This window comes from Ochotona princeps, chromosome 28 (assembly GCF_030435755.1).
Source record: "Ochotona princeps isolate mOchPri1 chromosome 28, mOchPri1.hap1, whole genome shotgun sequence".
In the NCBI taxonomy this organism is placed as follows: domain Eukaryota; kingdom Metazoa; phylum Chordata; class Mammalia; order Lagomorpha; family Ochotonidae; genus Ochotona; species Ochotona princeps.
The window spans coordinates 4,742,950-4,757,237 of record NC_080859.1 but is presented as its reverse complement, the minus strand read 5'-3'; positions in this window follow the sequence as shown (position 1 = coordinate 4,757,237).

Sequence of the window (14,288 nt, the reverse complement as noted above, 5' to 3'; positions counted from 1 at the left end):
CCATAGTCTGGCCTTTTCTGTTCCTCTACCTTGCTACCTAAAATGCAGACTTTTGGCCTGAGATTAAATTCTCACATTTGGAATGATAAGATAGCTGAGACCATAATGCTATTGTACAACATAGAATCCCAAAGCAACATGGTTGAATTTAACTGAATTGTGTCATACATAGTTTATCCTAATATAAACCAATTAAAAAGACAAGACATTTCTTCTATGTCGCCCACATTAGCACTATAGTTTCAAAGGAAAAAAAAAAGAAGGAATTATGGATTCTTCTCTGAAGAATAAACTACCCAACTGCTCCCATCGGAAAGGAATAGTCAGGTCACTACATTTTTAGCAGTAATAAATCAATAATAAAAGTAAAATAGTGGCATATAAAATGATAGCTTGATTATCACTTTGGAGAGATTATAAAGGAGTCAGACATTAAACTGAAGATCAGCTCACCATCAGTTCTCCAGATACACGCAGTTGTAACTGGTGATTGTAGCAACACGTGTTTTCACTGCAAGGAAACTATTTTATGTTCCCTTAAAATTGAAACTTTCTATGCATTGAAGAGGAATGTGAGAGAATGCATCTGTTTAGCAACTTGTAGTGTGGAGAATATTCTTTAAGAATATTGCATTAGCATCAGAATAGCAATGTGCAGATTGGAAAGATATTATAATGGTTAGCACTGTCTCACCCATCTCCGTTTCAGAACATGAAAGCACTACCAGGACCATCTGGGTTAGGAGTTGTTAGTTATCTATGTTCTAATGTTACTATTTCTGATAGCAAAGAAAGAAAAAAGGAAAGCAAAAAGAGGTTCCCTGTAACATGCCCTCCAGTGACAATGAACTTGACAAATTAGAAACATCATTGAACTATGAGCAGGTAAAACCCCCTACATAAGAGATGGGATTAGTGCTTTCTCTTCAAAATGTCGCTTTGAATTCAGACTCTTTTTGTGGGAAAAAATGAGAATAACAGAAGGTTGCTCAGTAAGTGATAAAGAAATACAAAATAGGAAAAAGCAAAAAAAAAGCCTAGCTCTCAAGGCAGGGAAGATGGCTTAAGACTAAAAGCCTAACCTCAATTCACAACTAGCAAAACATGAAAATGCTATGTTTATTCCATGGGATATTGTGCTAAGCTGCACATTCCCCATTGAAGGTGCAAGCAATGATAACATAGGGGCTTCAGAACTACAGCACTCATTGCAGAGCAGACAAACCTCAATTTACAGCACTGCTTACTAGATAACATTTACCAGGCATATTGGGCGTTCACAAAGGATTCATGTTGTTGGTCTATGTATTTATTAAGGAGTAAAGATCCTTGCTACTTGTACTATGAGAATGATAAAATCCCAGGGGCCCTTCCGAAGAATCTGATCATTTGTCTTCAACCTTTCCACCTAGCATTTGCTTCATCGGATCCCAGCCGTAATATTCTTTCAGCCAAACACCTGGGGTCATCCCCAACATGATAAGGAAGAGCAGTGTCTTACAACACTGGGGGTCAGGCTACAATGTAACATTTAAAATAATCCATGCTCATTTGAAAGGGACTAACAATGAGCAGACTGTCACCGGCATTACCTCATCTGATTATTGTGACTGCTTTGCTGCAGCGTGCCTTGTATTTCACAGAAACCCAGGAAGTATTTGTGGATTGATTAACCGCATATTCTTGCTAATGCAAGTAGTGAGATGTTCAGTAACCCTGGTTACATCCTTACCCCAGCTGTCTGAACTATCATAATGACCACAGGGAAATAGGCCCTAAGAACAAACACTACAGCCTTACTACAAACGGGAGCAGGTTTAGCTTTACAATTAGACAGGGTTGACGTTCTGTGTTGTGCAAAGACAAAAGCTGCTGCTTTGGTGTACTATGAAAATCAAGTTGGTACCATTACCATCCCAGTCACAAGGATGTGTGCTTACAGTGTGTTTCACCATGCTAAACAAGAGTTAAGTGTGTGTATTGGCATCAGATTGCTTGTGAGTTTTGTTCCATAATGTTCTCATTAAATGTGTATGCTAAAAAAGAGGAATGAGTCCAGGAGGAGAGCATGCCATTGGAAAATGGTAGCCAGGCAAGCTTCATAGATAATGCTTTGTTTTTGCAGCTGATGTCAGTTCGGGCGAGGCTGTCAATGCCCATCTTTGTGATTCTGAATGCTGCGCTTGCTAGCACCAGAGTTCTCTTTCTCTCCCTTTTGTTGGTAAGAAAACACAGAAAAATAGTAGACAAAACCATTACAGAAGATCATAAATCTGTTTTCTGGCAAAAAGAAAAGACCTCAGGATATGAAAAAGTGCAAATTGAAACAAATTATAAGTTTACTTACTATTCCATAGCAAGATTTAAAAGCTAAGAAGAAATTGAAAACTACATGGTAAACCTAATCATGTTACTCTCACAAAATGCGACATGTGCGAATGAGTGAGAGGCGTTGGTTTTAAAATATTTAAAAGATCCTACTAAAGGGCAGGCTTTAGTTAAGATGCCAGTGAAGTCCAAGACCCATGTGAGAGTGCCTGAGTTTGATGCCCATCTCCAGGTCCCATCACCTTTCAGAGGAAGCTGTGATAGCTCAAGCAGTTGGGTTTCTGCCATGCAGATAAAAATGTGGACTGTCTCACCTGTCTCACCTTCTTGCCCATTCACAGCCGTTGTGGGTACCTGGGGAGTGAGCTAGCAGATGAAAGTTCTGCATCTGTCAATTAAATATTTTTTAACTTAACTAAATTGAAAATTGAAAAACTATTATACATTTGTAACTAATTTAAGATGCATACTCTTCATGTAAAACACCCTCTTAAGCCATGTAGTACATCACATACAAATCAAAAATTTGCTGAATTCTCAGGTGGCTGCACCTGCCCATCTCTTGCTGAGATGAGGAATACTCTTGAAAGTCTGAGGGTACATACTCACCTAAGGAAAACCTTCCATGTCCCTTCCCCTGGATTGTAGAACTCAAGCTTGCTTCACAACAATTCAATGCTGTCAAAATGCTGTACATTTTTTTTCTAAGACTGCCCACAGTGCTTCCTTTTGTAGACTTGGCTATGCTAAAGGATGCTCAGAGAATTGGCAAAACACCATTTCTGAGTATACCTGAGGGTATTCTGAAGAGCTCAAAATCTGAATCAGTTGACTGAGTTTTAAGGGCCCACTCTCTCCAACATGAGTTAAAAATCATTTCTGTGTTAAGGGTCCAGATAAAACATTTGACGTGGAACAACAAGACATTTTGCTTCTTGAGCTGGGACCTCATCTTCCTCTGCTCTGGGATACAAGAGCTCTAGGTTTTTGGGCCTTTGAACCCCAGGATGTGGGCTTGTACACATACTCCTCTCTCCTCTCCCACAACCTGGGTGAGTTCTAGTGGACACAAGTTCAGTGGCTCTTCGTTCTAGAATCTGAAGGGTCCGTGATGAAACGGCTTCATCTGCAGGGGATCATTCCAAGGCAGAAGGGACAAGAGAAGGTGCAGAAAACAGAGCAAGGTGAGGCCAAACTCCTCCTGTTGTAAGGAACACACTCTGGTAATAGATCACTTTTGCAAAAAAAAAAAAAAAAATTAAAGCATTGCTCTATTCATGAGAATAGTGGCTCCAGGACTCAAACACCTTTCATTAGAGTGCTGGGCCTCCCAGCACCACTATACAGAGATGTAGTATCCAACACAGAAACCTTCGGGCGATCAGCCACATCATAGCATACCACTTCTGAGACCATCACTGTAAACTCAATGTTACCACTGCCTGCCTTGGTTCTCCCAAGCAGAAGGCATGCTGTGGGGCAGTCTGACTTTCACACTCAAATGGGTCTATTCCCATATGACTATGTGTACACATATTCCCATACACACGTACTTATCCTTATGTATCCTATAGGTTCTGTGGCTCTGGGGAACCCTCACTAACCCAGTCTCAGCACCTAGAGAGAAGGATTCTCCAGTAGCCTTTGAGGATATAAGCAGCCAGTTGGGAATGTGATGGTCTTCAGCACAGGGTTCCGCAGCCAGCCTCCAGGACCTACGGGGATTCCAGAACACAACTGGGTTCCCTCAGCTATACATCAAGTAATTAATTCTGCCAACAATCTATTGAGCTTGGAAACAAATTCATACTTAGCCATTAGATGAGGAAACAAACTGGTTGAATCTTTAAAAAAAAAAATTCATGCACTTTTGACAGTCAGAGAAAGAAAGACAGATGGATCTTCCACCTGCTGATTTACTACTCCCCAGGCTGAGGCACCATCTCTGAACTCAACCTAGGCAGCCCCTGCAAGGACAGAGCCACAAGCACTTGAGGTCTTACCCAGCTGCTTCTCATGGATGCATTAGAAGGCAGTTGGGCAGACATAGGCCAGGACCCAAAACCAGTCAGTCTTATAGGTGCCTATCCCTCGAAATATCTCAATCATAGCACCAAAAGCCCACTACAGACTAGTTTAATGTTGATTTTAGCCTCCTAAGTGTGTGAGTAGAGGGCATGGGCTCTCTGACTCATGCCACAGAAGCTGAGAGACATCTAATGTGTGCATTTTTAAGCCCCTAAGGATGTGGCAATTTGCTAAGTGAGAACAGAGAGTAAGCACAGAGTGTCACCAAACCAGACAGAATTGCCACGTTGATATTCTGTGCAGCCTGGCCACCTCACAGCAGTGCACTTGGGTGAGTGGCCTTCAGAGAACCGCTTGACATTCTGTGGAGGGAAATAATCACATTCCATGGTTACAGGAAATAATTCTGAAGAAGTAAAATCACTTATTAATTGGCAGCAAAATGAGGGCAAAACGCTGCAAGCAGTGAAGTCCATATTATACCATAACAACATAGGTTAGCAGTTTGAAAAACTAAGCTAATATATCAACCACAAAATCTATACTATTGGAAGGTGAAATTAATGTCGATTGCTGTATCGGTGAATAGTTTCAATGGGTAAATTTTAAGTAGCAGAATCTTCAGGTTGGATACAGATAAGTTTGGATAAGAAATCATGATTATCTTTAGCTTGAGAAGCATGGGAAAAGGCTGGAAAAACAGAGCAGACATATTAACTACTGTGCCGAATAACTGCCCCTGAGATGTGTGGTTATGGGAAAAGAATCCATCTCACTTTTCCCAAGAAGCTGCTCCCAAAATGGAAAGAATCTCACAGCAATGATGTCAGAATAAAATCCAGCCATAAATATATAGTATTCAACTTTTTCCCATCATTTTTTTGGTCCTATAGTTATACACTTATAAATTGTAATTGCATTTGCCACAAAGCTCCCAATGTTTACCCCTAAAACATTTTTGGTACAGTGATGCCTTCGTTCTTTCAGAATTCTCCAGGAATAAAATTTTACTGCACTACAGTAAATTCAATAAAATGTGAACTCTCACGTGTTTCCAACACCAACTTCTTCTGAACCTTTTGTGAATTACCCGTGATCCCAAAGAAACTGCTGTCGACCTTAACTTGTACCTCAAATTTGTAGCAAAAGGCTTGAAAAGTCAATGTTCTTTTATTTTTGCACCTTCTATTTGGTGGTTAAAACAATTGTAGGGGCCTAAATGTGTTAAAAAACAACAGGTATGGCGAAAGTTCCCCATCTACTTTGATGTGGCAGTTGTTTCAAATCGACATTGTGGGAGCAGGTGCATTTTCTCACAGACAATCACTGTCATCACACCTGTAAAAACCACCTGCGAGTCTCTTAAACAAATGTTTATATGAATGTGTCATTGAATAATATGTGTTCATCACAGCTTAAGTTTCCTCATAATATTTGTAATGAGATGGTTAAACACAGGCAAATCTTCTGCTACCTATAGACAGATCAGCAGACTGTCATCAGCCACTCATGAATAGGGGAGCCACCATGAACAGTGTATGTCAGTGGAACGCTTTTCATTATTGCCTGAGTGAGGCTGATGTTACCAACCAGAAACTCGATCTGAACCTCCAACAGAATGGAAGAGACTCAAATACTGGGACCATCATTTGTTGCCTCTCAGACACTTTAGCAGGAAGCTGGACACTCTGACACAGCATCTAGGTTTAACCCACTGTACTACAACCCTGTTATGGCATCATACATTGAAAATTAGAAAAACAAGTTTTCAAGATGAACTGAGATTTTAATTAGGCAAAAATCAGCAGAAACTAGTTTTCTAATCGTATAGGAGTTTTCCAAGGTCCAACATCCCCAAAATATAATGAAACTGTCCTGAATAAGTTGATGCAGTGATACTATAAACTTTACCATGTCCTCAGCCTGTGAAGTTTCTAAGCCATTTTGTGGCTTTTATCTGACTAACAAAATTGACCAAAGCCATTTCTGCTTTATAGAACAGAAAGACACAGTTTAGAGACACCCTTGTGATCCATCTAGCCATAGACCAGAAGCACAAATAGGAAAAATCATACTAAAAATAAATTGCTGTCTGCAGTGGACATGGTCATGATTTGGATGTTCTCAAACAGAACAAAAGCATGCTAGAAAAAATGAAAGACACAGTAAAAAGGGCTACTACTACCAGCTCCAAATCCAGGACCCTATACTTCGTAGCCTTTATTCTAAGAATCCTAGTACTTGGGACCCAGTGAGGGTCTCAGTGGCACATTAAGCTGCCACCAGCAACAATGCTATCACATACAGGTAGTGACTCAGGTTCCACCTTCCCACTTCTGAACCAGCTGCCAGCTACTGGCATGGAAAAAGCTGTGGTTGGTGGTCCAAGCGTTTGGCCCATTGTCATTCACATGGGAGACAGAGACCCGGTAGATGCCCCCTGCTTCAGAAGGTCCAGCCTGGGACATTGTGTCCGTCTTGTAAGAGAACAAATGGATGGATTAACTCTGTCCATCTTTCCCTCCCACTGTAATTCTTTCAAATAATAAATACATCTTTTTAAATATAGACAAATGTGCTATATACATTTAGCATAGCTGTATCTGGTATTAGTTCAACAGGGTTTTTTATTATTATATGAACACATTAACATTCAAGACAATTTTTCAAATGTTTTATTTGTTTTTATTGTAAAGTCGAATTTACAGAGAAGAGAAAGATCTTCCATCTGCTGGTTCACTCCCCAAGTGGCCACAATGGCCAAAGCTGAGTCAATCTGAAGCCAGGAGCTTCTTTTGGGTCTCCTAGGCGAGTTCAGGGTCCCAAGGCTTTGGTCCATCCTCCACTGTTTTCCCAGCCCCAAAGCAGGGAACTGGAAGGAAAGTAGAGCAGTTGGGACACAAACCAGGGCCCATATGGGATCCCAGAGCATGCAAGGCAAGGACTTCAGCCACTAGGCTACTGTGCAGGATCTCAAGACACTTTTAAAGTTTCTCCAAAGTTTTGTTTCAACACATCTTCGAATCAGAAGACTGAAAATGTTCAATCCCGTTGCTGGTAAATGTTGTCTTTCCTATGGCTTTTTTAGTTTTTGTTTGCTCTCATGTCTTGATTGTAAAATAAAAATATGTATAGATTTCACGTGTAGAGACAGGTATACATCCAGGAATCGCTAAGTAGAACTAACATACACTATTTCACATAATTTTCATTTTGTGCAGAAGCAATAAAGATCTATTAGAGTGTGTCACAAAGTTCACGGGAAACAGAACTGAAAGATGAGGCACGTTTTATATGCACACTGTGAAGTACTATCATACTCTCAGGGATTTTCAGCAATGCAATAGCTTGTTAATAACTAGTTAGTTATAGTACAACAGATTTTTTGGACATATTCTTCCTGTCCAATTGAAATCAGCTATTCTTTGACAAGTATCTCCTCATCCCTCACCAGCCACCCACGCCACTAGTAATAATTGATCTACTCTCCATTTCTATGAGTTCCATCTTTTTTGGATATGAGATCATGTGGTATTTGTCTTCCTTTTCCCACAATATAGTTCTCCCAGTGTGTCTGAGTTATCGCAAACAACAGGCTTCCCTCCATTCTAGGGTCTGAATAGTAGTCCACTAAATATATATTACATTTTCTTTATCTACACATTTGCTTTTCTTCAGTGCCAAGACACAATATCTCTGTTAGTGCACATTTCCTGTCATGCACTTACCTTGTTCCTCCATGAAATTAGGCAGAGTAGAAGCAAAGAGCAACAAGGAGAGCAGGAGAGGAAACAGGGTTGGGGGAAGAGTAACAGGAACCTGACAGAGAGAATGTTATAATAGAACGGCTCTGGTTTTTTAGGGTTTTTTTTTCCTGTAACTACATCATTGACATCTCAATTTTAGTTTATACATAACCGACTGCTATAAAACTTAAAATGGTTACAGGGTACTCTTCAGCTGTCTCGTGTCTTTTTTTTTTTTTTTCCTTCATTTTTGTATTTAGCAGCTTAGAGTATTCAAGCGTGATTTTTACTGAACTTCGTGAATTTTAGGGTTGCTCCAGAGCCCCCCAAATTAGATCAGATAGACACAGAGAGACTAATAAGGAAAGCTTAGAACAGATAAGAAAAAGTCAGTTTGGGCTCCCATATAGCTTACGAGGTGGGACACAAAGATCAGCTACTCTTCACTAACGTATTGAAGATTTCTCTGCACGCCCCTCCTACAACTGTTCTACTCCTCAATCGTTAACATACGGCTTGTTAGAGTTATAAGCCTGTTTGGTATTTTTAGTTTTTAAAATCTTATCTGGAATAAATATTTAGCCTCAAATTGTCATTGGTAAGGGAGTCATTGTGAATAATAGTATCACCATCAAACCCAAGGCAATTAAATGCAAATATAAATTAAATCAGATTAAAAGGAATTATGAAGCATAATTGGAAAAGTGGGAGGCAGGAGAGAGGAATAGAAGACAGCAGTAGATTGATAATAATACCACCGTTTCTGGAAAGCTTATCCTGTGCACAACCACTTTGCAAGCTCTGCATCCCCAGTGTTGCTCATCAACAGCCTGCAACAAGTCACATGACCTGCCTTCTGGCAAGACCTCAATGTGCCTATGTGGCTGTGTGAGCCCCGTGTGCCAGAATGCCAGCATGGCCTCAATGTGCCTATGTGGCTGTCTGAGCCCCGTGTGCCAGAATGCCAGCATGGCCTCAATGTGCCTATGTGGCTGTCTGAGCCCTGTGTGCCAGAATGCCAGCACGGCTTACAGGGTCTCTTCTTGGTTTACCTCAGTTTCTGATTGTCTTGAGGATCTTGAGCTTTAGGATGAACACCTTTCAAAATAAGCTAAAAATTCATCAGGGGTAAGGAAAAAAAATCATGGCTTTCAGGAACAATTGCCAAGGTACATTAGTGCATGAGTGACCTTCTGTGGTAACCCTGGTTATAAATTTACATTGAGTAACTGCCTGGCATTAAATTCTTAACTTCTTAGTTCTATAAACATTAATACCTTGCACACATGAATATATGTCAGTCATTTTAGGGAAGATAATTAAATTTTATGCAGTTGATAGACCTTTAGATTATATTATCAAAACTTTAGTGTTTATATTAAAAGGTATGGGTCTTTTTGGACACTCTAAAACGTGCGTCCTGACTTTCAAGTGAATCACAGAGCAAAGTACAAGCAAGGAAGTGAAAATAGGTATTTTAGAAGTCCTTAATAAATTCAGCTTGTGAAGTTTATGCTGTTATCACTGTGTATTAAGCAATGAAGAAAAGATTGAGGAAGATTTTAGATTTATGATGTATCAATTAGATGACAGTGAATCGCTAAAGATTTTATGGAGTTTTGATAAGCATCCAAGGTTTCTGGAAGTTATTAGAATTTTATCTCAAGTCAAATAAATTCTTATTCAGAAATAAATCAGAATGTGCTATGAGTCTAAGCTCTTACATATAAATTGGGTCAAATCATACAGTGAGAACAACATATTTTTCTTTTGCATTGGGAATCCTTCATTTACTCATTAACCACTTGGTCGCTTTAATGTGACTGGCAGAAGGCTGAGGTAAGATAGAGATATGAATAAAACATGGACACTTACTCCCTACAGCACACAGTGTGGTTAAGTGTGGTTACCAGAGATGAAAGGGCCAGTGGATAACACAGAGAGGGGCAGGCTTGGGTCCTGGTGCATTTGCTAGCAGTGAATGAGGAAAGGGCACTGCAAGGAAAGTCTTTTGGGAATGTTTTAGCAGACCTTTTTGAGTATATTAATTAGATAAAATGAATGTCATCCAAATTTCACACCAAAGGACCTTTCACTGCTTGGTAATCTTCTCAAAATAGACTCTTAAATGTCCTACCTCTCATTTCCTCCAAACACAGCCTCTTGGCATGCTGGAAAACACTTTAAAAGCTGTTGTTATTCTAATTGAGATGACCTAATCCTTCTATTATTTTCCACAGAAAAGCTATTGTTTTCCCTGAATGTGAAGATTTCATTTTATTTGTAACAGAAATAATTGCCCTGTGCACTTATGATTGCCCTGTGCATCATATCAATGGGATTCCTGAAACAGGAAACACAACCCTTGTGGAATTTCCCAGGAGGGAATTTATCCTCTTCCGGGGACAGAGCCTTATGATATGCACATATCTTTTCAGGCTTCTTTAGTTTCTAGAATATTCCTACGGCTATAAAGATTAGGGCTGGGCCAAGCTAGAGCCAGAAGCTACAAACTCCAGTCTGGGGTGAGACATGGGTGACAAAAAGATCCTCGCAGGTGTCTCGCAGGTGCATAGGCATGGATGGGAAGTGGAGCAGCAAGGACCGATGCGGGATGTTGTCATCACTAGTGGTGGTCTAACCCACTCCATCACAACCTTGGCCTTGCCCACACCTTGATCCTTCCTCTGGATGCTTGTTTCAAATCAAGAATGGGCCGAATTTTATTTCCCCCATTATCTGTTGGCAGATTTTTCTGTAGAGAAAGTTAGCCAGCTCACCCCAGCTTTGTGTGCGCGATTGTGCAGGCCTGAATTTTGAGATGGATTTTTCAGAAGGGTTTTGTTGGCTAGCAGACACAGTCCAAGCAGCAGGTGCACAGCCACAGACCCAAGCTGGATTTCTTTCTTCACGGAATTAGACCCAATAATTCAGTTTTATTTCTCCAGAAGTAATGCCCTAAAAGAGGTCCACAGGTCCACAGGATGTTTTACAGATATGAAGAAAATGTTACCAACATCTCATCTTTTCAGCCTGGAAAGTGGAATATCGTAGTTGACAGAATCAGGGAATGTGAGACTGTCGAAGACACAGCTTCAGTCCCCCCAACTCCTTCATTTCACAATACAGGCTCACAAGCTCATTGCCCAGATGCTTAGTCAGCACAACTGGGTTTTTAAACTGTGCTGTTCATAGCATGGTTTTCACTTAAAAATGCTTAACTTTTACAACGTACATTTTTATAATGTAGATGTTATTATTGCTCCCTGAAATTTTTTGAAGTGCTTCAGTTATTGGTCAAAAAACCCAAAAACATGGAGCGGGTGCCATGACACAACAGGCTAATCCTTCACCCAATAGTGTGACCTTCCCATATGGGCACCTGTTTGTGTCCTGACTGTTCCACTTCCTATACAGCTCCCTGCTCATGAACTGAGAAATTAGAGGAGGAAGGCTTAAGTCTTTGGGACCTAGAACCCATGTGGGAGACCTGGAAGAGGCTCATAGCTCCCAGCTTCTCAGCTCAGCTCAACTCAGCTCTGGCAATTGCAGCCATTTGGAGAATGACCAGTGGATGGGAGATTTCTATCAATTTCTCTCAATAAATTTGCTTTTCAAATAAAAAAAAATAAATCTTGGGACCAAATGATGGGTGAATTGACTAATTCTTTGCATGCAAGCATTGGCATCCCACATAGGTGCCAGTTCATGTCCGGCTGCTCCACTTCCCACCCAGCTCACTGTATATGGCGTGGGAAGGCAGCAGACGACCTCCCAAAGCCTTGGCCACTGCATCTGTGTGGGAGACCTGGAAGAAGCTCCTGGATTTGTATCAGCTCATCTCTGGCCCTTGGTTATTTGAGGAGTGAACCAGCGGATGAAAGATTCTTCTCTTTTTCTCTCCTTCTCTTTACGACTCTGTCTTTTAAGATAAATAAATAAATAATCTTCAAGTAAAACTAAATCTCTTTAACAAAAACGACGCAAACCAAGGAGTACCCAAAGAAGCTCCTCTCAGAACATCTGATTTCACAGAGCATATCATAATCTTTTTCTGTTACACTAGAAACTGCCTTTTCTTTTTAAATCTATTTTACAGAGGGATGACTTATCAACTGAGGCCTCATGAGGAAAACAATAAGAAACATGGATAAGTAAAACATTAAAAATCTGTGGATAATGAAAATGTCTCTTTGTTGGGTTTTATTCTTTTACCAATAGGAACAAACACTGTATTTCTTTTCATCTATTCCCAAAGGGATTTAAGCATTTTCCTGGAAGGCTCAGAAAAGGAATGGAGAAAAAAGGAAAGAGGAAAGCAGAACTCAGGGAACACGAACGAAGGGAAACAGCTTGAAGTCAGGAACAGAAAGATTGCCTGGATCCCGCGCATGGACCCTACAGTGAGAGCAGGAGGGCCAGCCTCCTGTCAGTCTGGGGTGTGTGTGTGTGTGTTTGTGTGCGCGCGTGTGCCTTACAGGAAAAGACATGTCAGGTTTTAGTGCAGGTAACATCATATTCTTTCAATTCAGCTGCCCTACTATTTTCATTTTTAGTCAAATATTATGGAAAAAATTGTACTTTCAGCCCTATATTCTGTAGTTTTGCTACTTTGTACATGTAAAAAAGAAAGTCTGCCTTTTAGTCACAGGTAGTCACTAGGGGAATTATGATCAACAATTGTAGCTGAGAAAAACAGAGCATCACGTATCTTAAGAATACGTACCCCTGAAACACCTGGTGAAGATTTCTTACTCTTTCTTTTTTTTTTTTTTTTTTTTTGTAACTTCGTAAAGTTATTTTTTTTTCTGAAAAAAAAAAAAAAAGGTGATACCCAGAAGAAACATGTAAATCACAGTGTCTATTTTCACTCTCTGGAATGTGATGAAAACCAAATTCAGCTACTTGCAAATCCCATTTCAACTGGACATTTGCATGAGGTACAGAGATTTGACTTGAATCTTTATTTGAACTTTATATGTTAATATGAAACATTTATAAAAGTATGGAATAAGCCAAAAGTCTCTCAGAGGTTTTGTGAACATTGAAAATAAGTATTAAACAACAATGATTTTTTCATATCAAATTTTGTAGCATTTCATATCAAATTAATATCCAGCAGGTAGAGACCACTTAGTCCTTGTGATGGAATGTGCAGGTGGGAAAAAGACCTAATTTATTTTCAACAGAAAAGAAAAAGGCGGTGTCAGAGAGTGTAATTAGAATGCAGTGATGCCTGCTAACAAGGCTGTGCAGGAGACTTGGGAAAGTAGGAGAAAGGTGTGAACCGGTGATGCAAACGCTTCTGGATTCACTGTGTTCAGTCACTTTCACCTGTGATCACCCCAAGTAAAAATGGAATAGCTGTCATTAGTATCCATTGGTGCGAGAAAAAAAAAAAAGAAACATATTTGACCTCTGCTTGGACAAGGCTAAAATACCAACCTATCCGTGTAAATTAAATTTCAGACTCAAACACGTAATTGACTGGTAAGAATTTTAATGAAAATAAAAACATAATTTAATCTTAAGGAGCAATATACATGGCATTGAATAAATCCCTAGCATTATCAAATCATTGTTTTTTAATACTGTGAAATTGAAAAATAATACTATACACTCTATGAGTAACAAAGAGGACGTGCTTCAGGAGATAGACAAATTGATTCTTTAATATAAAATCAACATTCATGGCATAATAAAAATGCTAATTATTTTGGAAAGTTGGCAGAGACAAGAGAAAATGTTATTACTTCAACGCGTATTTACTAAGCTTTACAGTAGTTTTCTGCTGCTTATATCCACATGCACTTGTCAGCTCCAGGTTGGAAAGGTGGCGGGTTACCCCTGGGCTTTCTGCTTGGGCTCTGAGGGGTTGGCGTTTAGTTCTCACCATGGTTAACTTCACCGGTGGCCCTGGGAGAGGATCCACCTGCAAGGTACTCACAAGATTCTCAGCAGGTTGGGTTCCATTTGGTTTCTGCTGTGGAAGGGTGAGGTGGTCAGGTCTTCTTCTGACATTGAGATGCTACTGTCCTTTCTTCCTCCTGTGTCCACAACCATCTCCCAGCCAACAAGTAACAGAGCTGCTCCTGTCACATTCCTAATGCTTGAGGTTTCTCTAATGTCATTTGTCTGTCACTCCTTTGGCCTATCTAACCACAACTGTGACTTTCATTGCTTCTG